We start from the raw sequence: 11,099 nt of genomic DNA, 5'->3' as shown, positions 1-11,099 counted from the left end.
ACTTTTAGAGGCTGCCTCAGTTTGACAGGCTGCCTTAGTTTGAGAGTCTGCCTTAGGTTGAGAGGCTGCCTGGGTTTGAGGGGCTGCCTCAAGTTGAGCGGCTGCATTAGTTTGAGGGGCTGCCTTTGGTTGAGGCGCTCCCTTAATTTGAGGGTCTGCCTTACTTTGAGAGGCTGCCTTAATGTGAGAGGCTGCCTTAGTTTGAGAGGCTGCTTGAGTTTGAGGGGCTGCCTTAGTTTGAGCGGCTGCATTAATTTGAGGTGTGGGCTTAAATGAGGGGCTGCCTTTGATTGAGTGGCTGCAGTAGTTTGAGAGTCTGCCTTTGATTGAGTGGCTGCATTAGTTTGAGGGGCTAACTTAGTTTGAGGGTCTGCCTTAGATTGTGGGGCAGCATTAGATCTGGCAGTATTGGAGGGAGCATGGAGCTGGCAGTATTGGGGAGTACAGAGATCTGGCAGTATTGGAGGGAGCAGGGAGCTGGCAGTATTGGGGAGTACAGAGATCTGACAGTATGGGAGGGAGCAGGGAGCTGGCAGTATTGGTAGTAAAGAGATCTGGCAGTATTGTAGGGAGCAGGGAACTGGCAGTATTGCAGGGTGCAGGGAACGAGTAGTATTGGAAGATGCAGGGTGAAGGCAGTATTGAACGGTGCAGCGAGTGTGCAGTATTGGATGGAACATGGAGCTGTCAGCATTGCCGGGCGCAGGAAGCTGGCAGTATCGGGGTGTACAGAGATCTGGCAGTATTCGAGGTAGCATGAGCTGGCAGTATTGGAATGGGGTGGGAGTTGGCAGTATTTGAGCGAACAGGAAGCTGGCAGTATTGGAGGCTGCAGTGAGTTGGCAGTATTGGGGAGTACAGAGATCTGGCAGTATTGGAGGGAGCAGGGAGCTGGCAGTATTGGGGAGTAGAGAGATCTGGCAGTATTTGATGGAGCAGGGATCTGGCATTATTGGAGGCAGTAGGGAGCTGTCAGTATTGGAGGGAGCAGAGAGCAGGTAGTGTTGAAGGGAGCAGGGAGCTGGCAGTGTTGGAGGGAGCAGGGAGCTGGCAGTATTGGATGGAGCTGGGATTTGGCAGTATTGGATGGAGCAGGGAGCAGGTAGTGTTGTGGGCAGCAGGGAGCTGGCATTATTGGAGGGAGCAGGGAGCTGGCAGTATTGCGGAGTCCAGAAATCTGGCTGTATTGGAGGGAGCAGGGAGCTGGCAGTATTGGATGGAGCATTGGGTCGTAGTGTTGGAGGGAGCAGGGAGCTGGCATTACTGGAGGGAGCAGCGAGCTGGCAGTGTTGCGGACTCCAGAAATCTGGATGTATTGGAGGGAGAATGGAGTCGTAGTGTTGGAGGGAGCAGGGAGCTGGCAGTATTGGGAGAACTGAGATATGTCAGTATGGTAGGGAGCAGGGAACTGGCAGTATTGAGGAGTACAGAGATCTTGCATTATTGGAGGGAGCAGGGAGTTGTCACTATTGGAAGGAGGAGGGAGATGGCAGCATTGGAGGGTGCTGGGAGCTGGTAGTACTGGAGGGCGCAGGAGGTTGGCAGTATTGGAGGGAGCGGGCAGCTGGCAGTTTTGGAGGGACCTGGGAGCTGGCAGTATTGGAGGGGGCAGGGAGCTGACACTATTGGAGGGAGCAGGGAGATGGCAGTATTGGAGGGGGCAGGGAGCTGGCAGTATTCCGGAGTACAGAGATCTGGCAGTATTGGAGGGAGCAGGGAGCTGGCAGTATTGGGGAGTACAGAGATCTGGCAGTATTGGAGGGAGCAGGGAGCTGGCAGTATTGGGAGTAAAGAGATCTGGCAGTATTGTAGGGAGCAGGGAACCGGCAGTATAGGAGGGTGCAGGGAACGAGTAGTATTGGATGGAACATGGAGATGGCAGTATTGGGGGGAGCAGGGAGCTGGCAGCATTGGGGGGAGCAGGAAGCTGGCAGTATGGGAGGGAGCTGGCATTATTGGAAGGTGCAGGGAACTGGTAGTATTGGAGTGTGCAGGGAACTGGCAGTACTGGAGGGTGCAGAAAACTGGTACTATTGGAGGGAGCAGGGAGCTGGCAGTATTGGGAGAAAAGAGATCTGGCAGTATTGGATGGAGCAGGGAGCTGGCAGTTTTGGGGAGTACAGAGATTGGCAGTATTAGAGGGAGAAGTGAGCTGCCAGTATTGGAGGTAGACGTGACCTCCAGTATTGGAGGGAGAAGTGAGCTGGCAGTATTGGAGGGAGCAGTGAGCTCCAGTATTGGAGGGAGACGTGAGCTGGCAGTATTGGAGCGAGCAGGGAGCTGGTAGTATTGGGGAGTGCAGAGATGTGGCAATATTTGAGCCAGCAGGGAGCTGGCATTATAGCGGAGTACAGAGATTGGCAATATTGGAGGGAGCAGTGATCTGGCAGTATTTGAGGGAGAAGTGAGCTGACAGTATTGGAGGGAGGAGGGAGCTGGCCGTATTGGAGGGAGGAGTGAGCTGACAGTATTGGAGGGAGCAGGGAGCTGGCAGTATTGGAGGGAGCAGGGAGCTGGCAGTATTGGAAGGAGCAGGGAACTGGCAGTATTGGAGGGAGGAGTGAGCTGACAGTATTGGAGGGAGGAGTGCGCTGACAGTATTGGAGGGAGCAGGGAGCTGGCAGTATTTGATGGAGCAGGGAGCTGGCAGTATTGGGCAGTACAGAGACCTGGCAGTATTGGAGCGAGCAGCGAGCTGACAGTATTGGAGGGAGCAGGGTGCTGGCAGTATTGGGGAGTACAGAGACCTGGCATTATTGGAGGGAGCAGGGAGCTGGCAGTATTTGATGGAGCAGGGAGCTGGTAGCATTGCGGAGTACAGAGACCTGGCAATATTGGACGAAGCAGGGAGCTGGCAGTATTGGAGGGAGCAGGGAGCTGGCAGCGTTGGGGAGTACAGAGACCTGGCATTATTGGTGGGATCAGAGAGCTGGCAGTATTGCGGAGTACAGAGACCTGACAATATTGGAGGGAGCAGGGAGCTGGCAGTGTTGGAGGGAGCAGTGAGCTCCAGCATTGGAGGGAGCAGCGAGCTGGCAGTACTGGAGAATACAGAGATGTGGCATTATTGGAGTGTCCAGGGAGCTGGCATTATTGGGGAGTGCAGAGATCTCGCAGTATTTGAGGGAGCACGGAGCTGGCAGCATTGGGGAGTACAGAGATCTGGAAATATTGGAGCAAGCAGGGAGCAGGCAATATTGGGGAGTAAGAAGATCAGGCAGTATTGGAGGGAGAAGTGAGCTGGCAGTATTGGAGGGAGCAGGGAGCTGGCAGTTTACGAGGGAGCATGGAGCTGGCAGTATTGGAGTGAGGAGGGAGCTGGCTGTATTGGGAGAGCAGAGATCTGGCAGTATTGGAGGGAGCAGGGAGCTGGCAGTATTCGGGAGTACAGAAATCTGGCAGTATTGGAGGGAGCAGTGAGCTGGCTGTATTGCAGGGAGAACAGAAATCTGGCAGTCTCGCGGGGAGCAGGGATCTGGCAGTATTGGAGGCAGCAGGGATCTGGCAGTATTGGAGGGAGCCGTGAGCTGGTAGTATTAGGGAGTACAGAGATCTGGCAGTATTAGAGGGAGCAAGGATCTGGCAGTATTGGAGGGAGCAGGTATCTGGCAGTATTGGGAGAACTGAGATATGTCAGTATGGTAGGGAGCAGGGAACTGGTAGTATTGGAGGGAGCAGAGAGCTCCAGTATTGGAGGGAGGAGGGAGCTGGCAGTATTGGAGAGTACAGAGATCTGGCTGTATTGGAGGGAGAAGGGAGTTGGCAGTATTGGAGGGAGCAGGGATCTGGCAGTATTGGAGGGAGTAGTGAGCTGGCAGTATTGGAGGGAGCAGAGAGCTCCAGTATTGGAGGGAGGAGTGAGCTGGCAGTATTGGAGATTCCAGAGATCTGGCTGTATTGGAGGGAGAAGGGATCTGGCAGTATTGGAGGGAGCAGGGATCTGGCAGCATTGGAGGGAGCAGGGATCTGGCAGTATTGGTGGGAGCAGTGAGCTGGCAGTATTGGATGGAGCAGAGAGCTCCAGTATTGCAGTGAGCAGGGAACTGGCAGTTTTGGTGAGTACAGAGATCCGGCAATATTGCAGGGAGCAGGTGGCTGGCAGTGTTGGGGGGAGCATGGAGCTGGCATTATTGGGGAGTACAGAGATCTTGCTGTATTGGAGGGTGCAGGGAGCTGGCAGTATTGGGGTGTACAGAGATCTGGCAGTATTGGTGGGAGCAGGGGGCTGTCACTTTTGGGGAGTACAGAGATCTGGCAGTAATGCGGGGAGCAGGGAGCTGGCAGTATTGGGGGGAGCAGGGATCTGGCAGCATTGGAGGGAGCAGGGATCTGGCAGTATTGGAGGGAACAGTGAGCTGGCAGTATTGGATGGAGCAGAGAGCTCCAGTATTGCAGTGAGCAGGGAACTGGCAGTTTTGGTGAGTACAGAAATCCGGCAATATTGCAGGGAGCAGGTGGCTGGCAGTGTTGGGGGGAGCAGGGAGCTGGCAGTTTGGGGAGTACAGAGATCTGGCAGTATTGGAGTGAGCAGGGAGCTGGCAATATTGAGGAGTACAGAGATCTGGCAGTATTGAAGTGAGCAGGGAGCTGGCAATATTGGGGAGTACAGAGATCTGGCAGTATTGGAGGGAGCAGGGAGCTGGCAGCCTTGGGGAGTACAGAGATCTGGCAGTATTGTGGGGAGCAGGTAGCTGGCAGTATTGGTGAGGACAGAGATCTGGCAGTATTGGAGGGAGCACACAGTGGGCATTGTTGGATGGAGCAGGGAGCTGGCAGTATTGGGGAGCACAGAGACCAGGAAGTATTGGAGGGAGCAGGGAGCTGGCAGTTTTGGAGAGTACAGATATCTGGTAGTATTGGAGGGAGCAAGGAGCTGGCAGAATTGGGGAGTACAGAGATCTGGCAGTATTGGAGGGAGCACGCAGTGGGCATTGTTGGAGGGAGCAGGGAGCTGGCAGTATTGGGCAGTACAGAGACCAGAAAGTATTGGAGGGAGCAGGGAGCTGGCAGTATTGCAGAGTACAGGTATCTGGTAGTATTGGCGGGAGCAGGGACTTGGCAGAATTGGGGAGTACAGAGATCTGGCAGTTTTGCAGGGAGCAGGGAGCTCCCTGTATTGGGGAGTACAGAGTTCTGGCAGTATTGTAGGGTGCAGGGAGCTCCCTGTATTGGGGAGTACAGAGATCTGGCAGTATTGGGGAGTACCGAGTTCTGGCAGTATTGGAGGGAACTGGGAGCTGGCAGTATTGAGGAGCACAGAGATCTGGCAGTATTGGAGTGAGCAGGGAGATGGCATTATTGGAGGGAGCAGGGATATGGCAGTATTGGAGGGAGGAGAGATCCGGCAGTATTGGAGTGAGCAGGGAGCAGGCAGTTTTGGAGGGAGCAGGGAGCTGTCAGTATTGGAGGGAGCAGGGAGCTGGCAGTATTGGTGAGTACAGAGATCCGGCAGTATTGGAGTGAGCAAGGTGCTGGCAGTATTGGGGGGCACAGATATCTGGCAGTATTGGAGGGAGCAGGGAGCTGGCATTATTGGAGGCAGCAGCGAGCTGGCATTACTGGAGGCAGCAGGGATATGGCAGTATTGGAGGGAGGAGGGAGCTGGCAGTATTGGAGGGAGCAGGGAGCAGGGAGCTGGCAGTATTGGGGAGTATAGAGACCTGGCAGTATTGGAGTGAGCAGGAGGCTTGCAATATTGGGTAGTGTAGAGATTTGGCAGTATTGGAGGGCGCGCAGGGAGCTGGCAGTATTGGAGGGCGCAGGGAGCTGGCGAGTATCGGAGAGTACAGAGGTCTGGCAGTATTGGATGGAGCAGGGAGCTAACAGTATTGGAGGGAGCAGGGAGCACGCAGTTGGCATTATTAGAGGGGGCAGGCAGCTGACGCTATTGGGGAGTACAGAGATCTGGCTGTACTGGAGGGAGCAGGGAGCAGGCAGGATAAGAGGGTGCAGCGACCTGACAGTATAGGAGGGAGCAGGGATCTGGCAGCCTTGGGGAGTGCAGAGATCTGGCAATATTGGAGTGTACAGAGCTCTGGCAGTGTTGGAGGGAGCAGGGAGCTGTCGGTATTGGAGGGAGCAGGGATCTGGCAGCCTTGGAGAGTGCAGAGATCTGGCAATATTGGAGTGTACAGAGCTCTGGCAGTGTTGGAGGTAGCAGGGTTCTGGCAGTATTGGAGGAAGCAGGGAGCTGGCAGCCTTGGGGAGTTCAGAGATCTGGCAGTTTTGGAGGAAGCAGGGAGCTGTCAGTATTGGAGGGAGCAGGGAGCTGGCAGTATTGGTGAGTACAGAGATCCGGCAGTATTGGAGGGAGCACGCAGTGGGCATTGTTGGAGGGAGCAGGGAGCTGGCAGTATTGGGCAGTACAGAGACCAGGAAGTATTGGAGGGAGCAGGGAGCTGGCAGTTTTTGAGTACAGATATCTGGTAGTATTGGAGGGAGCAAGGAGCTGGCAGAATTGGGGAGTACAGAGATCTGGCAGTATTGGAGGGAGCACGCAGTGGGCATTGTTGGAGGGAGCAGGGAGCTGGCAGTATTGGGCAGTACAGAGACCAGGAAGTATTGGAGGGAGCAGGGAGCTGGCAGTATTGGAGAGTACAGGTATCTGGTAGTATTGGCGGGAGCAGGGACTTGGCAGAATTGGGGAGTACAGAGATCTGGCAGTTTTGCAGGGAGCAGGGAGCTCCCTGGATTGGGGAGTACAGAGTTCTGGCAGTATTGTAGGGTGCAGGGAGCTCCCTGTATTGGGGAGTACAGAGATCTGGCAGTATTGGGGAGTACCGAGTTCTGGCAGTATTGGAGTGAGCAGGGAGATGGCCTTATTGGAGGGAGCAGGTATATGGCAGTATTGGAGGGAGGAGAGATCCGGCAGTATTGGAGTGAGCAGGGAGCAGGCAGTTTTGGAGGGAGCAGGGAGCTGTCAGTATTGGAGTGAGCAGGGAGCTGGCAGTATTGGTGAGTACAGAGATCCGGCAGTATTGGAGTGAGCAATGTGCTGGCAGTATTGGGGGGCACAGATATCTTGCAGTATTGGAGGGAGCAGGGAGCTGGCATTATTGGAGGGAGCAGGGATATGGCAGTATTGGAGGGAGGAGGGAGCTGGCGGTATTGGAGGGAGCAGGGAGTCGGCATTATTGGAGGCAGCAGGGAGCTGGCATTATTGGAAGCAGCAGGGATATGGCAGTATTGGAGGGAGGAGGGAGCTGGCAGTATTGGAGGGAGCAGGGAGCTGGCAGTATTGGGGAGTATAGAGACCTGGCAGTATTGGAGTGAGCAGGGAGCTTGCAATATTGGGTAGTGCAGAGATTTGGCAGTATTGGAGGGCGCGCAGGGAGCTGGCAGTATTGGAGGGCGCAGGGAGCTGGCGAGTATCGGAGAGTACAGAGATCTGGCAGTATTGGATGGTGCAGGGAGCTAACAGTATTGGAGGGAGCAGGGAGCACGCAGTTGGCATTATTAGAGGGGGCAGGCAGCTGACAGTATTGGGGAGTACAGAGATCTGGCTGTACTGGAGGGAGCAGGGAGCAGGCAGGATAAGAGGGTGTAGCGACCTGACAGTATAGGAGGGAGCAGGGATCTGGCAGCCTTGGGGAGTGCAGAGATCTGGCAATATTGGAGTGTACAGAGCTCTGGCAGTGTTGGAGGTAGCAGGGTTCTGGCAGTATTGGAGGAAGCAGGGAGCTGGCAGCCTTGGGGAGTTCAGAGATCTGGCCATTTTGGAGGGAGCAGGGAGCTGTCAGTATTGGAGGGAGCAGGGAGCTGGCAGTATTTGTGAGTCCAGAGATCCGGCAGTATTGGAGTGGGCAAGGTGCTGGCAGTATTGGGGAGCACAGATATCTGGCAGTATTGGAGGGAGCAGGGAGCTGGCATTATTGGAGGGAGCAGGGATATGACAGTATTGGAGGGAGGAGGGAGCTGGCGGTATTGGAGGGAGCAGGGAGCTGGCATTATTGGAGGCAGCAGGGAGCTGGCATTATTGGAGGCAGCAGGGATATGGCAGTATTGGAGGGAGGAGGGAGCTGGCAGTATTGGAGGGAGCAGGGAGCTGGCAGTATTGGGGAGTATAGAGACCTGGCAGTATTGGAGTGAGCAGGGAGCTTGCAATATTGGGTAGTGCAGAGATTTGGCAGTATTGGAGGGCGCGCAGGGAGCTGGCAGTATTGGAGGGAGCTGGCGAGTATCGGAGAGTACAGAGATCTGGCAGGATTGGATGGAGCAGGGAGCTAACAGTATTGGAGGGAGCAGGGAGCACGCAGTTGGCATTATTAGAGGGGGCAGGCAGCTGACAGTATTGGGGAGTACAGAGATCTGGCTGTACTGGAGGGAGCAGGGAGCAGGCAGTAAAGAGGATGTAGCGACCTGACAGTATAGGAGGGAGCAGGGATCTGGCAGCCTTGGGGAGTGCAGAGATCTGGCAATATTGGAGTGTACAGAGCTCTGGTAGTGTTGGAGGTAGCAGGGTTCTGGCAGTATTGGAGGAAGCAGGGAGCTGGCAGCCTTGGGGAGTTCAGAGATCTGGGAGTTTTGGAGGGAGCAGGGAGCTGTCAGTATTGGAGGGAGCAGGGAGCTGGCAGTATTGGTGAGTACAGAGATCCGGCAGTCTTGGAGTGAGCAAGGTGCTGGCAGTATTGGGGAGCACAGATATCTGGCAGTATTGGAGGGAGCAGGGAGCTGGCATTATTGGAGGGAGCAGGGATATGGCAGTATTGGAGGGAGGAGGGAGCTGGCGGTATTGGAGGGAGCAGGGAGCTGGTATTATTGGAGGCAGCAGGGAGCTGGCATTATTGGAGGCAGCATTGATATGGCAGTATTGGAGGGAGGAGGGAGCTGGCAGTATTGGAGGGAGCAGGGAGCTGGCAGTATTGGGGAGTATTGAGACCTGGCAGTATTGGAGTCAGCAGGGAGCTTGCAATATTGGGTAGTGCAGAGATTTGGCAGTATTGGAGGGCGCGCAGGGAGCTGGCAGTATTGGAGGGCGCAGGGAGCTGGCGAGTATCGGAGAGTACAGAGATCTGGCAGTATTGGATGGTGCAGGGAGCTAACAGTATTGGAGGGAGCAGGGAGCACGCAGTTGGCATTATTAGAGGGGGCAGGCAGCTGACAGTATTGGGGAGTACAGAGATCTGGCTGTACTGGAGGGAGCAGGGAGCAGGCTGTATAAGAGGGTGTAGCGACCTGACAGTATAGAAGGGAGATGGGATCTGGAAGCCTTGGGGAGTGCAGAGATCTGGCAATATTGGAGTGTACAGAGCTCTGGCAGTGTTGGAGGTAGCAGGGCTCTGGCAGTATTGGAGGAAGCAGGGAGCTGGCAGCCTTGGGGAGTTCAGAGATCTGGCAGTATTGCGGGGAGCAGGTCGCTGGCAGTATTGGGGAGTACAGAGCTCTGGCCGTGTTGGAGAGAGTAGGGTTCTGGCAGTATTGGAGGAAGCAGGCATCTGGCAGCCTTGGGAAGTGCTGAGATATGGCAGTATTGGAGGGTGCAGGGAGCTACCTGCATTGGGGAGTACAGAGATCTGGCAGTACTGGAGGGAGCAGGGAGCTGGCAGTATTGGAGGGAGCGGAGAGCACGCAGTAAGCATTATTGGAGGGAGCAGGGAGCTGGCAGCATTGGGGAGTACAGAGATCTGTCAGTATCGATGGGAGCAGGGAGCTGGCAATATTGGAGGGGGCATGGAGATGGCATTATTGGAGGGAGCTCGGAGCTGGCAGTATTGGAGGGAGCAGGGATATAGAAGTATTGGTGGGAGCAGGGAGCTGGCAGTATTGGAGGGAGCACGGAAATGGCAGTTTTGGAGGGAGCAGGGAGATGGCAGTATTGGAGGGAGCAGGGTGCTCGCAGTATTGGAGGGAGCAGGGGGCACGCAGTTGGCATTCTTGGAGGGAGCTCGGAGCTGGCAGTATTGGAGGGAGCAGGGATATGGAAGTATTGGTGGGAGCAGGGAGCTGGCAGTATTGGAGGGAGCCGGGAGCTGGCAGTATTGGGGAGTACAGAGACCTGTCAGTATCGGTGGGAGCAGGGAGCTGGCAGTATTGGAGGGAGCAGGGAGATGGCAGTATTGGAGGGAGCACGGAAATGGCATGTTTGGAGGGAGCAGGGAGATGGCAGGATTGGAGAAAGCACGCAGTTGGCATTATTGGAAGGAGCAGGGAGCCGGCAGTATTGGGGAGAAAAATGAACAGGCAGTGTTAGAGGGAGCAGGGAGTTGGCAGTATTGGAGGGAGCACGGAGCTGGCAGTTTTTGTGGGAGCAGGGAGCACGCAGTTGTCATTATTGGAGGGAGCAGGGAGCTGGCAGTATTGGGGAGTAAAATGATCAGGCATTATTAGAGGGAGCAGGGAGTTGGCAGTATTGGAGGGAGCACGGAGCTGGCATTATTTTAGGGAGCAGCGGCCTGGCAGTTTTGGAGGGAGCAGGGAGATGGCAGTATTGGAGGGAGCAGGGAGCTCGCAGTATTAGAGGGAGCAGGGAGCACGCATTTGGCATTATAGGAGGGAGCAGGGAGCAGGCAGTATTGGGGAGTACAGAGACCAGGAACTTTTGGAGGGAGCAGGGAGCTGGCTGTATTGGAGAGTACAGATATCTGGTAGTACTGGAGGGAGCAGGGAGCAGGCAGCATTGGCGGGAGCAGGGAGCTGGCAGTATTGGAGGGAGCAGGGAGCATGCAGTGGTCATTATTGGAGGGGGCAGGGAGCAGGCAGTATTGGGGAGTACAGAGACCAGGAACTATTGGAGGGAGCAGGGAGCTGGCAGTAATGGAGGGAGCAGGTAGCTGGCAGTATTGGGGAGTACAGAGATCAGGCAGTATTGGAGGGAGCAGGCATCTGGCAGCCTTGGGGAGTACAGAGATCTGGCAGTATTGGGGGTAGCAGGTAGAAAATTACAGCGCAGTACAGGCCCTTCGGCCCTCGATGTTGCGCCGACCTGTGAAACCATCTGACCTATATTATTCCATTTTCATCCATATGTCTATCCAATGACCACTTAAATGCTCTTAAAGTTGGCGAGTCTACTACTGTTGCAGGCAGGGCGTTCCTCGCCCCTACTACTCTCTGAGTAAAGAAACTACCTCTAACATCTGTCCTATATCTATCACCCCTCA

Source organism: Heterodontus francisci, unplaced genomic scaffold, assembly GCF_036365525.1.
Source record: "Heterodontus francisci isolate sHetFra1 unplaced genomic scaffold, sHetFra1.hap1 HAP1_SCAFFOLD_53, whole genome shotgun sequence".
NCBI lineage: Eukaryota > Metazoa > Chordata > Chondrichthyes > Heterodontiformes > Heterodontidae > Heterodontus > Heterodontus francisci.
The sequence above is the reverse complement of the archived record's forward strand: the minus strand, read 5'-3'. Positions refer to the sequence as shown.